Raw genomic sequence first — 11,898 nt, forward strand, 5'->3', positions numbered from 1 at the left:
ATTGTGGATAGAGTTCTTTTTTTTTGGGGCCACTGCCCCCCAAGATGTCTGTGCACAGCCCTGCAAATATGTATAATACAAAATATGCCTAGGCCCTTAATGTACTTAATTCACGCACTACCCTGAAACGTCTCTGACGCCGTGGGGTAAACCTGACAGCCGCAAGGGACACGCTTCAAGCCTGATAGCGCAGGGGGACATAAAGGTCAAGGTTCAAAGTTGATTCATATTCACACCATCACACCCTTTACTACTGTAACTGGAGCTCCTCACTACCTCCGGTCTGCCCCCCCCCCCCCCCCCCCGCTCTGAACCACAAGTACTAAGCATGGGATTGGTCAGCGGGGAGCATCTCGGGGGGTCATTATTGCCTATCAACTCAAGTGCGCATGAAGGTACGACCTGACAGGAGAGACATGGTGGAGGGGAAAGAAAAAAAGTGTAATATTCATCTCTTTCCTACGTCTGGCCAAACGAAGGGGTCAGGAAAATACCTAAGATAGCTTCTTACCTAATGATCCAGACGATGGAATATATCAGCCTCCATTGTTGGCAGAGACGGTGGAAATGTCCCGTTATGCCTCTCCTCTCCCACCTGAGAGGTTCCCTGTAAACCCAGGCCGGGTCAGTCTCCTCTCCTTCCTCCCCGGCAGCGGGGGCGCAGCGGCCTCCGTCTCCTGACCGTCGCAGCGTGAGCCGAGCACCGGTCGGCATTAATTCTCCATAATTAGGACTTCACGCTGTTCTTCTAAATGGGCCTCCTGTACCCCCCTCCCCTCCCTCCCCAACACCTCCCTCTCCCTCTCCCTTTTTCACTTTGCAATTTATTGAGTTTGACAAGAGTTGTGCTTCACCTCATCCTCCCCTCTCCCCCGGGAACACACTTCTGTGTTGTTGTGGAACAATGGTATTTTTCGGCTCCCTTTGTCTGTATTTGGCTTTTGTCATCTGCGCCGTGTGTATGATCGCGGGTTGTGTTTAATGAAGTTCAAAGTGCCTCTGACACAGAAGAGCCCGGCGATCACGAGGAATTCAACCGATGTCGGCGGCGACTTGAAACTATATAAATAAATCTTAAAAAAAAAAACACACAGCCTGGGAAAAGACTTCTGTTACATAAAGTATCTTGACATTTATTTGAGGAGAAGGAGGAGGATGTTGTTTAGAGATGAGCAATAGGCACATATATTCACTAGATAGGGGGAATATGCTATCTGCTTTGACTGTAAAGTATACCTATAAATCAGATAACACTAACACTGTTGGTACAGAAAAAGATGTTTTCAGTAGAAAGCTAAAACACGTCTGGCGTTCTCTCTCAGAACAGCTTACCAATTCAGTCCTCCGTGACGTACAAAGGACTCCTTATAAAAGGCTTATCAACGTATCAAACACAAGCCATGCTAAATGCATTACGCTATTGTCTGACGTGCAGCATGTCTGCCTTAGAGATAGAATCTTTAATGTTGTCAAACAGTGCCCTCTAGTCAAGAGAGCCCCACTTGGTATTGACTTTGCCAAGAGAGGTCTGGAGAAACTCCAACTCACACGTCAGACCAAAACAAATAAAATCTAAACAAAGTGCAATACTTTTTACCTAGACGCCATCGCTCGACCGGCGTTACAGATTCCACCTTTTGATAAATACAACTGCTCACATAAATGCACTGCGACACTAACAAGACCTGATGGATTATCAACAGGGCCGAGCTAGCAGAGAACTAGCCGCGGCGGTACCTCATGGTTTTATAACCGCTCAGCTGTTCCAAGGTTTTTGGTACATTCGGCAACAACAAGCTCAGGTGGTGGTCTCTCTCTCTCTCTCCTGGCTGGTGAGCTTTGACGGCACACTGTTGGTAGGAGTCATATGATGTCTATTGTCACGTGCACAGGCGCACGGTTGGTGGTGGTGGAGCAGGGCGGAGAGTGGAAGGCAGGCACTGCTGTCAGACTGCATCAAGGCCATAACAGAACATTTGTTTCGGGGGATGGGGAGGGAGGGGGAAAGGGGGGTTGGGGTATGTGGAGTTATAAGACACAGGTGTTTGCTCCTCAACAGTCCGCGACTTGACAGGCGCAGGCCAGGTGAAACAAACATAGAGGGTCTCTTAATAAAGACCACCAGGCGTGCAGACAGACTGAAGGAGTCATTGATAACACGGTGGTCAACTTTAGTTATTGACTTTAACTTTATTGATTTTATTGACTTGACTGGTTTCTTTTAGCCTTTTGTCAACTTGTTTTTTTTAACCTTCCCTACCAGGAATGTGGGTCTCTAGGCGAGCACTTGGACCTCTACACTACCCAGATGCCTCTATCTACTCTGTTATTGTTAAAGGCCCCGTGAAATCAAATTGATGTTTGTAATTTCCTGGAAAGAGTCATCCAGCACACAGGGGCGTATACTAATTTTGCGTCCAATGAAATGCTTTCTAGAATGACATTTACAGCACATTGTAACTGAGCTAGCACTCGGCCTCTTTTATTTAACAAATGTTCAATGTTAGCTCGCTAGCTAATGTTGCGTAATGTTGCTAACCTATGTTGCCAACATAAGCTTGCTAGCTAATGGGTTGACCGTAATGCACATTCAGCACTATTGGCTACTATAAATGCTAATCAATCTCCCTAGCTTCCTGTTTTTACAGGAAACACATAAATATGTGGAATCAATATAAATTGAATTCAATAAAAAAAAAATTCAACCCACTAACCTTACTTTCTTAACTCTTTCACGGCAATACCTGAGTATAGTCGGGTAATCTCGGGTTTTGATCCTTTGATCTTTTCCTTTGATCCCCGTTCTATACGGTCAGCCAGAGCCATCAGGTGTCTATGATTCATCTACCTACGTTGGAATTGCAATGACGATCGAATATCACCAGGTGGCAGTATCGCCTACCTTTGAACTGGAATGGCTTGGTGTGGATACATGTTTTCCTTTATTTTTTTTTGCAAGGGCTCCTCCTCCTGCCTGAACAGAAATACACAGCGATCGCCTCAAAATTGTGTTGCCTGAAGCGTATTTCCCATATAAACGAGTATAGACCAGTGGCGGCTGGTGAATTCTTCTCCAGGAGGGGCGCTATACCAAACATTTTGCAAACATGTACCGAGGTATCACAATGTCACACACACACAAACACACGCGTGCACGCATTGGCGAGACCACACACTGAGTAGCCTACTGTGCACGTCAGAGCTTCGGCGAAACCACAATGTACGAATATTTAAGTAGGTAGAGTACAACTATCACCATTGCCAGAAATCAATCACAGTCAATGCAGCCACGTTTCCAATAGCGCCTACACAAACATGCACGCCCAGATCTCAAATCTCTCTCTCTCTCTCGCTCGCTCGGGAGCAGCGTATTATCACTGTAATATATTTGTGCATGATCCCACCCGCACGCCCGTATTCAGATTCGTACAATAATAATCACAGAGGTATATCTTGTCATTTGAAACAAGTTACCAATATATTGTCCCGTGGGTTATGCCCCCCCGCGGCAAAATTAATTAGTATCCCCCTCTATCTCGCTATCTCTCTCTTTCTCTCTCTCACACACACACACAGCATGACGTGGAATCCCAGGCACTAACCTTACACAAATTAGAAGGAACTGCAAAGGATCACCTAGTATACAGTATACCAAGAATAACTTCAGTTAGTACAGCATATTTTGCATATTGTTAAAAGAGCCAAGGCTAGCTTACGTAAATTAAACATAGACTTACCATCACAAGAGTTGAAGGGGGCGAGATATTCAGCTGTCCACAAGCCATAATAATTATTTTTTTTAATCCACTCAAAAAGAAACTCCAGTAACAGTCCATGGGCATGTTGCATCTGTCCCCATCGTTTTAAAAAGCAGGAATGGAAAGCAACATACGGCATTTACATGACTGCATCCAGCTAGCATATAGCTTCTTGTTAGCCAAGTAGCCAACACTTCTTACCACCAGCTAGAAAACGAGTATATTGTCTTCCTCTGTCTGTTGATTGTTTCTGAATTGAGATATCAGGCTGATGAGGTCGAAACTTTCACTCCAGTGTTCATCTCTCAAAAGGTATTGTTTTGAGGGATTTACCTGCATTTTCGAGGTTGGAATGTTCTGCCTCCATGATCCATGGTAGCTACTAGTAAGCTAGCAAACTCTCCGTTCTGTGTGGAGGGAGTGACAACACAGCAGTTACCCTGCTTGCTTGGAGCGCCAGAAAAACGCGCCCCGATTACATCATATTTGAACGCACTGATAGGCGAAATGTATTTGCTTGACCTATTTAATTGGCTGTGATGATACAGTGACGCGCACAGTGTGCGCGCTATGTCTATGCGCCCAGCTTTAGAGGTACCCTCTATATCAGGAGAGACAGTGACGTCATGTGAATCACAAAACAATGATTTATATTTGATATATTAACGTTATTGTGCATTTGAAACACAAACATACTTAAAATGAGTAAATATTATTCATTTGAAACATGTTTAGTTTATTTTTAGGGGTCTAAAATAAAAATTTAAATAAAACATTTTCTTCTTCTCCTGCTCTCTTTACCAGGGGGAGGCGGCGCCCCAGCGCCCCCTATGGGCCGGCCTCCACTGGTATAGACATATACAGTGGTAATCGTGATGGCGATGCGATAACTTGGAATTATTCTTTTTGGAATACCTTCTGGCTAAGGTATTCAGTATTTTTTTTGTTTTTTTAACAATCACAGTTTTGTGTTTTACCGGACGTAAAACATGCTCGACAAACACAATCACAGTTTTGAGTTAAAACGACCCCCCCTCCTGATGATTTTGTGAAGACACATATAACAGTGTTATATACCTTTGATTTGGGAGTATTTGGGGCTTCAGGGGATCAACCAGAACGATTTGGGCTTATTGCATATAATGTGTCATATCTCGCGATCTATGGAAAAAGACTGGATTATTCCGGAAATGGGGCGATGTTTAGTGTGTAGCGTGTAACAAACAGTGTGTAGAAATGAGCTGATTAGTCAGTAATGGACTATGAACAATGCCTGTAAAATGAGCCATACTATTGTCTCCATAGCTATAATACAGAACACATGATGGGTCTGGAAACATCGCTAAAATGGTCATTAATGCTGGCGCCAAACAGTGCAGATGGCGAAAGCTAGTGGCCGTGAATGAGTTAAACTATCATGCACTCTTCCTACTATACTAGTATGTCTTTACTACTATGCACTCAACACTGCAGCACCGATGTTTCAGCACTATTTGATTTGTACCCTTCCTGCTGACTTGTCGTACAGAACTTGTAAGTCGCTTTGGATACAAGCGTCAGCTAAATGACAAAATGTAAATAGCATTCTGTTAGCCGTTTCATGGGGACTTTAAATGTTTGCATTTTCTACATTGTCTCCTATTCACTGGACCTTTACTGACTTTGCATGTACACACATTTCCAGTGAAACACCACAAATCCTGTTAAATTCTCATAGTATTTCAGTCTCCACGGGTTCCTCCTACCTAAATAAAGTGTTTTTGTTATTGTTGTCCCCCCCCGTCCCCCACACACACACATTTATTCCATGGCCATTTCCCAGGGAACATTGCATTGTTTGGGGGGTTGGGGTGTGGGAGGGGGGGATTAAAATTCATTGCAGATTATATCTGCTCCAGCAGCACTGGAGAACAATACAATGGGATGTGGGGGTCTCACAATGGGATGTGGGGGTCTCACCATCAGGTTCCTGTAAGATGACTGCCCACCCATTATGATCAGAGCCCCGTGAACCTATGAACCCAATTAGAGACTGATCCATAAGAAGGACTTTGACTCTAGATATGCAGAAAGCAGGCAACTTTCTGGCCCTTGCGCTCCTAACGTGTGGACGCCTTTGTTTTAAAAAATTGGCCTATTGCAGGCCAGGCCTGAGAGAGCCGGGACAAAGGTTCTTGAGTTAATTTGTTTTACCCGTGCGTAGCCTGGCCGCTCAATGGAAGAACGCTCCTATGGACATTCTCACTACCTCCATCGCTCGTTGATTAGGAACTCGGAGAATAACGCTGTGTTGTCGTTGGTCACACGGTATATTTCTGTACAGTCACTCTGATGGAGACTGTCCTCGATGTTGTTTCCCTGCACACCGGGACAAACTGTGAGTCAGCAGAGAGACACTGCAGGCTTTTCATCCAGGCAAGCCGGTGAATGGCCCTCTGAGCAGAGACCTACAGCAACACTATTGAGGCTCATCAATGACAAACCTCCATTGTCTTTGCTCCGAGTTGCAGAGGAGGTGGCCGGAACAAAGGGGTCTTTTGTCACGCGGTTTTCTAACCTCACGTTTAGTTTTTTTTTCTTCTTCTATCCTGCAAACAATTTTAAACGTATACTACAGACTATAGACTGTGCAGGATTTCTTTTCTCCTGAATATATCACTGTCAGACGAATGTTGGTGTCAGCCCCCACGAGCCGCTTCCTAGCGGCACAGGCGGTTTCATTGTTTCCTCTGCCCACTGTTTATATACACAGTCTACAGGAAGGGTTTTCTTAGATTTCACAGGATATCGATTTTGGGGATCAGATGAAAGCACAAAGTGGATCGTGTTGGGGCTACCGTTCATAACGGTGTCGGGACGTGTTTTCGCCAGAGTTGAAACGTGTAATCTCATCTCGTTTCATCACGAAAACATGAATGAAGCGGCGTCTTTGATTCAAACAAAATACGGACAGGGTAAAGAACACGAGATGTACAAAATGTACGACCCTCCTTCTCTGACATCACAGTGTATGACTCACCAACTTAAAATTGTAAACTTAAGTCACAATTTCGGGGGGGGGGGGGGGGCCGTACGCTGAATGATATTCCTGCCAAACACTTGAAAGAAGTGGGAATGGGACTTTTTATGGAGGAAAACAGTGGGAAAACAAAGCCTAAACCCTCTCCATGACTTGGCCTGCTTTATGGAGTGCATTGAGGCAAGTCACCCTGGAGACAGGACTTCTCTGCTGATGTAAGAGGAACCTCGTCACCCCCAGTCTCCCCTGGTCCCTTCGGTCTCTCTCCCACGGTCAGGGGTGCAGCGCTGGCCCATGTGTTAATCTGAAAGAGGGCCTCCTTCTCTACTAAAACGGGGCCTAGAGCAATGACAAAAGGGGCATGGGGATGAGAGCTTTTCTCTCTCTCTCTCCCACCGCGGTCTCTCTGTGCTGTAGGTGCTCGGTGCCCCGCAGCCTACCCCACTTCACACCGGGGGAGAGGGGGCCGAGGGAGACCAGTAGGCCATGTGACAACATTTTTGTTGTAACTGCTCGCCGCTCTCCCACCCTCTGCAGCATTTCATTATTTCCAAACCCATGAGCTCAAACAATTTGTCTGTTCAGCTATGTCAGCTGTGGCCTTTGATGTTAGCTCCCCAGCGCCTTGCTCGTGTTCATTAGCTAACAATCAGTGTTTTTTCGGAAGGGAAGGTTGAGCGCACACGGGGTAGAAGTAGCCTTCTCTCTCCCTCTCGACTCCTTTTTTAAATGAACGAGACAAATGATGAAGAAAGCCCCGTAGATCTGCACCCCCGGCCCCCCCCCCGTTGTTGGCACCTGGTAAATATCAAAACAGCAGCTTACTAGGCACAATATTCCCATGTTATACATCTCAATAAATAGCACATGGCAAACGGAATTTTATTTTTTTTACAAGAATAGTTTCTAAAGGTTAGAGTTTGATGCTACGGCCCATCGAGACTTTGTAGGTGGAGGAGGTCTACTAAGAATGTTGAAAGGGCCTGCCGCTGTTTTACAAGGTAACAAAGCAAAACACATTTGCTGACGGATTCATTAAGTGTGAAAAAAAAAAGCACCTCTCCTCACAGACAGCTGCGGAAGACTTAAGAAGGGGGAAGAACGAGAGGCCAACCCAAGCCCACCAACACACACCGTTATTTACTCGCACAGCCTGCACAAACATGCAGACGGGTAACAGTGATGGATTAGGCCAGGGTTACCCCGGCCAGACAACAGCGCTATATAAGAGAGAGGGAGTGTGTTTCGGGGGCCATGGCAGCGTGGCCGCTCGAGTGATGAAAGTGGGGTAAGAGAGGAGAGATTTCTGGCTGACATGCCGAAGAAGATTAAGTATCAGGTTTCCCCTCCCGGTCTTAATCTGGGCTGGGGGGGGGGGGGGGGGGGGGGCAAGATTGTCACTGGTAAACAACAGACACTGATACTCCTCATACCACCTCACAATGCAGGTTAACGCAGAGGATTACATACAGGCACTTAGGGGGCAAAGGCCTGGATTCTGAGTGCTATTGTTAAAAGAGGGGCCTGTATCCTGTTTTAATCACTCTGACGGGATGCGTCGGAATGTTTATAATTAGAAAGACAAAGAAATCTGATGGGTGTGATCAACATAACCCAAGGGGATGAGCAATAACAGGTTTAAGCATAATAACACATCTTCACTTTAACAAGCAAGTATAGCACATTTTCCCTTTGACTTCACCTAGAAAACGCTGATTCATTTCACACACATCCAAAACTCAAAACAGTTTGGCACATGTTCATTTAATAGTAAATGAGTTTGAATATGGCTGGCAGTGATGTCATCGGGGACATAGAATCCTTGTGTTGTGTTAATTACAGCATCGTGGAATGTAGATGAAAAAAAGCAATACCTTGTCTCATAGGGACTGCTACCATATAATGTAGAATGACCATAAAGCTTTCTTTTCCATTCCATTTCATTGAGCTGTAATTAACACAAAGATTCAATGTCCCCGATGACATCACTTGTGGCAACATTCAAACTCACTTCCTCTCAAAAGCTGCAAAACTGTTAGGAGCTTTTGGATGTGTGTGAGATTATGTGCAAAAGAAATCAGCATTGTTTTTTTTGCGAAGTGCCCCTTTAAAAAAAAGAAAAAAAGGCCAAACGCGGTGGGAACAGGTGACATGGAGAACGTGTGGGTGGTCAGCAACCTTCAGACCCATCTATCTCTCAATGCAGGTGTGATGGTTGCACCCTTCCAACTCAGTGACGGAGAGGGTGCTGACTGCAGCGGTTGGACGTGATGGTTCAGTTAGCTCCAACCACAGGTGTAGACAGTGGCGGCTGCTTAGGATGACAGAGACTGATTGGTATTGGCCCTAAAGGATAGGATCTTCTTGCCCCCCCTCCCTCCCCCTCCCATTAGAAGATCAAAGGTTCACGGTCCACAGTCTTCCTCTAAATAAATGAAGATGTATAACGATACAGATAAGACCGTAAAAAAGAGAGAGTGATCAAGTAGTTATTATTATAGGAGAAACACTCTCTCTCGTGATCTCCTCAGGTCACCGACTTGGCGAAAGAAAAGGGAGACGGAGGAACCATTCGAGTGCAATAAGGATGCTCTTTTATTGCAAACAAAGAAACAAAATACAATCTAACCCTCTTTCGTGTGTGATTCTTGTGAGAAATCAAATTATTTACATGACAATGTACAAAATAATTAGTCACATACTCTTTTGAGAACTATGAAAGGTTGAGGAAAAGAGGAACACTCGGTGTGTATCAACTGATAGGTGCTCTGCTCGTACAATAACCTAGTACTCTGAACATTAGACTTCATACAAAAAAATACCATTTAAAAAAAATAATTATCAAAACAAACGACAACGAAAACAAAAACAATAATATATAATAATAAAAAAAAAAGACAGCCAGCATATTTACAAAACAATAATATTTTCTAGGACTCTGGCCAGCTTAGTATATCCAATCTCAATTCCCAGTGAAACGTTACTAAATACGATTTTTCTGGTGCTGTGTAACCAAGCTGTTACATGTGTCTTCTTAATCTGTGTATAAGGCATATAACCATCGACCTTTATTCAACTCCACTGTACGGAAAACAAGGCAACAAAATCTTAAATATAAAAAAAACGGAAGACATACAAAAAAAAGAAAAAAAGGACAAGGCAGTCCTCCTCGCTGGTGACAGCGACAGCATTTTACATAAATCCTTACAATACTGCATTTCTCAGACCATCTCTAAGGCAACGACTTTTCAAACAGAGGTTGGGATATCGGGGTCACGACGTCCTGTATGTATGAACATGTGAATCCAATGTCTGCCTTAGCTTTCACGCATAGTAGACATATTAACATTATTGCCATGTATATGAGCACGACATACTTGTGATCTGAAGGAGGGAGGCCAGCAGTAGGCACAGAAATAACTTCACCACTTTGTAATCTCAGAGCCAAAGAAATTAAATACAAAATATTGAAAAAAAACAAGAGCAAAACAACTGAAGGAAAGAGGAAAAAAAAGACCTTGCTTGAAAAAGAAAACTAGAACATCCTCAACTAATTGTTTCTTCATCAACTATAGGATTTTGTCAATTAACAGAACCGTTGATTTAATCCACACATCTGTAGAACAATTATTGTGTTCCCCCACATTATTGTCCCGCTGCAAAAATAATACAATCACGCGGAAGAACCTCTTCGAAAAATTTTGCGCTTAGCAATAGACCAAAGCATATCTGTGGATATCATTGTAATGCCAGACATGTGCTTATTATTTTACAGGAAATAACTCATTCAGCATGAAAAAAAAACCAAAAACATTAAAAACAAAGTAATCAACAATAACAAAAAAATTATAAACTCTTGGTCAACTAATCCCCTGGTTAGTCGACCAATCGAATACGAGGGGGGGGGGGGGGGGTACTATACCTATGAACAGTCAGATGAAGAGAGCCTTCCTCCCCGGGTCGTGTCCTTCCCATCTCAGAGCAGTAGCTAAGAAAAGCTGTTTATACAGAGAGGCGTGTAGTTATAGACGGCTACAAAACAACCTCTATAAGAGACACGTGCGCGCGTGCAGCGGCACACACAGATGCTCTACGCATTGACCGCGGTCAAACGTTTGCCAAGCGCATCAAGAAAAGAGAAAAGAGAAGAAAAAAAGTTAATTAAAAAGCTGGAACTTTTGAGGTGAGGAACTACTCTTTGAATGTGGGGGCGGGAGTGGCTTACGCTGCAGATGTGTGGTGTATGAGAGAGAGAGAGAGAGTGGTGTGTGAGAGAGAGAGAGAGAGAGAGAGAGAGAGAGAGAGAGAGAGAGAGAGAGAGAGAGAGAGAGAGAGAGAGATAAAAGCAGTTTATTCTAAGACATCTAAACCCTCAGCTAAGGGCCTGGGAGTGTATAGTAAGTGCAATGGTGGCAGGGGAAGGGGAAAGCGAATGGAGATCACATTAAAAAGAAAAAGAGTGGTGTGCATGTGCACTCAGTCTATAAACCCCAATAGGACAGAGAGAAACCTCAAGCTATGACCACAATGCCCCCGACCCCCAATCCACATTTCCTACAGACATACATGGTCTTAGCCGTATATAATCCTCCATCTACCTAAAAAGGGGGTCTTTTTCTCCTTTCATGGTGAGACGTTGCAGAGGCGACTGATCCTTTCCATCTTTCCTAATAAACCCCCCCCCCCCCCCAAAAAAACAAAAAAAACCTGCAGGCTGAACAGCAGGGTCAATGTCACACCAAGCGCTGCGGTGAGATCATCGGTGATGTCAACCTTTTTTCGGTGTCAGCGTCATGTCACGGTAACTCGCTCGTCATGTAAGCAATCCCCCGGGGAGGACATTAAACCAAACGGCCGCTACGTGATACGTGTTCACTGTGGCGTAACATCTACAGTCCCCAGGGCTCGCGTTCCTCGTGGGAATCCCCGTGTCCTCGACCAGCCAGCCCCTGGCTGTGTCCTCGTAATCAGTAGTCACTTATTGACACGTCGGATGCGTCACTTATTAACTTTTTTTTGTCTTCTAACCAGCAGAATGAAAGTCACATAGTATATATATAGTACATCTAACAAATATACAAACGCTACGCACATCGACCCCGATGTTCTTTTCCTCCGTGT

The sequence above is a fragment of the Notolepis coatsorum genome (genome assembly GCF_963971535.1).
Source record: "Notolepis coatsorum genome assembly, chromosome: 1".
Classification (NCBI taxonomy): Eukaryota; Metazoa; Chordata; class Actinopteri; order Aulopiformes; family Paralepididae; genus Notolepis; species Notolepis coatsorum.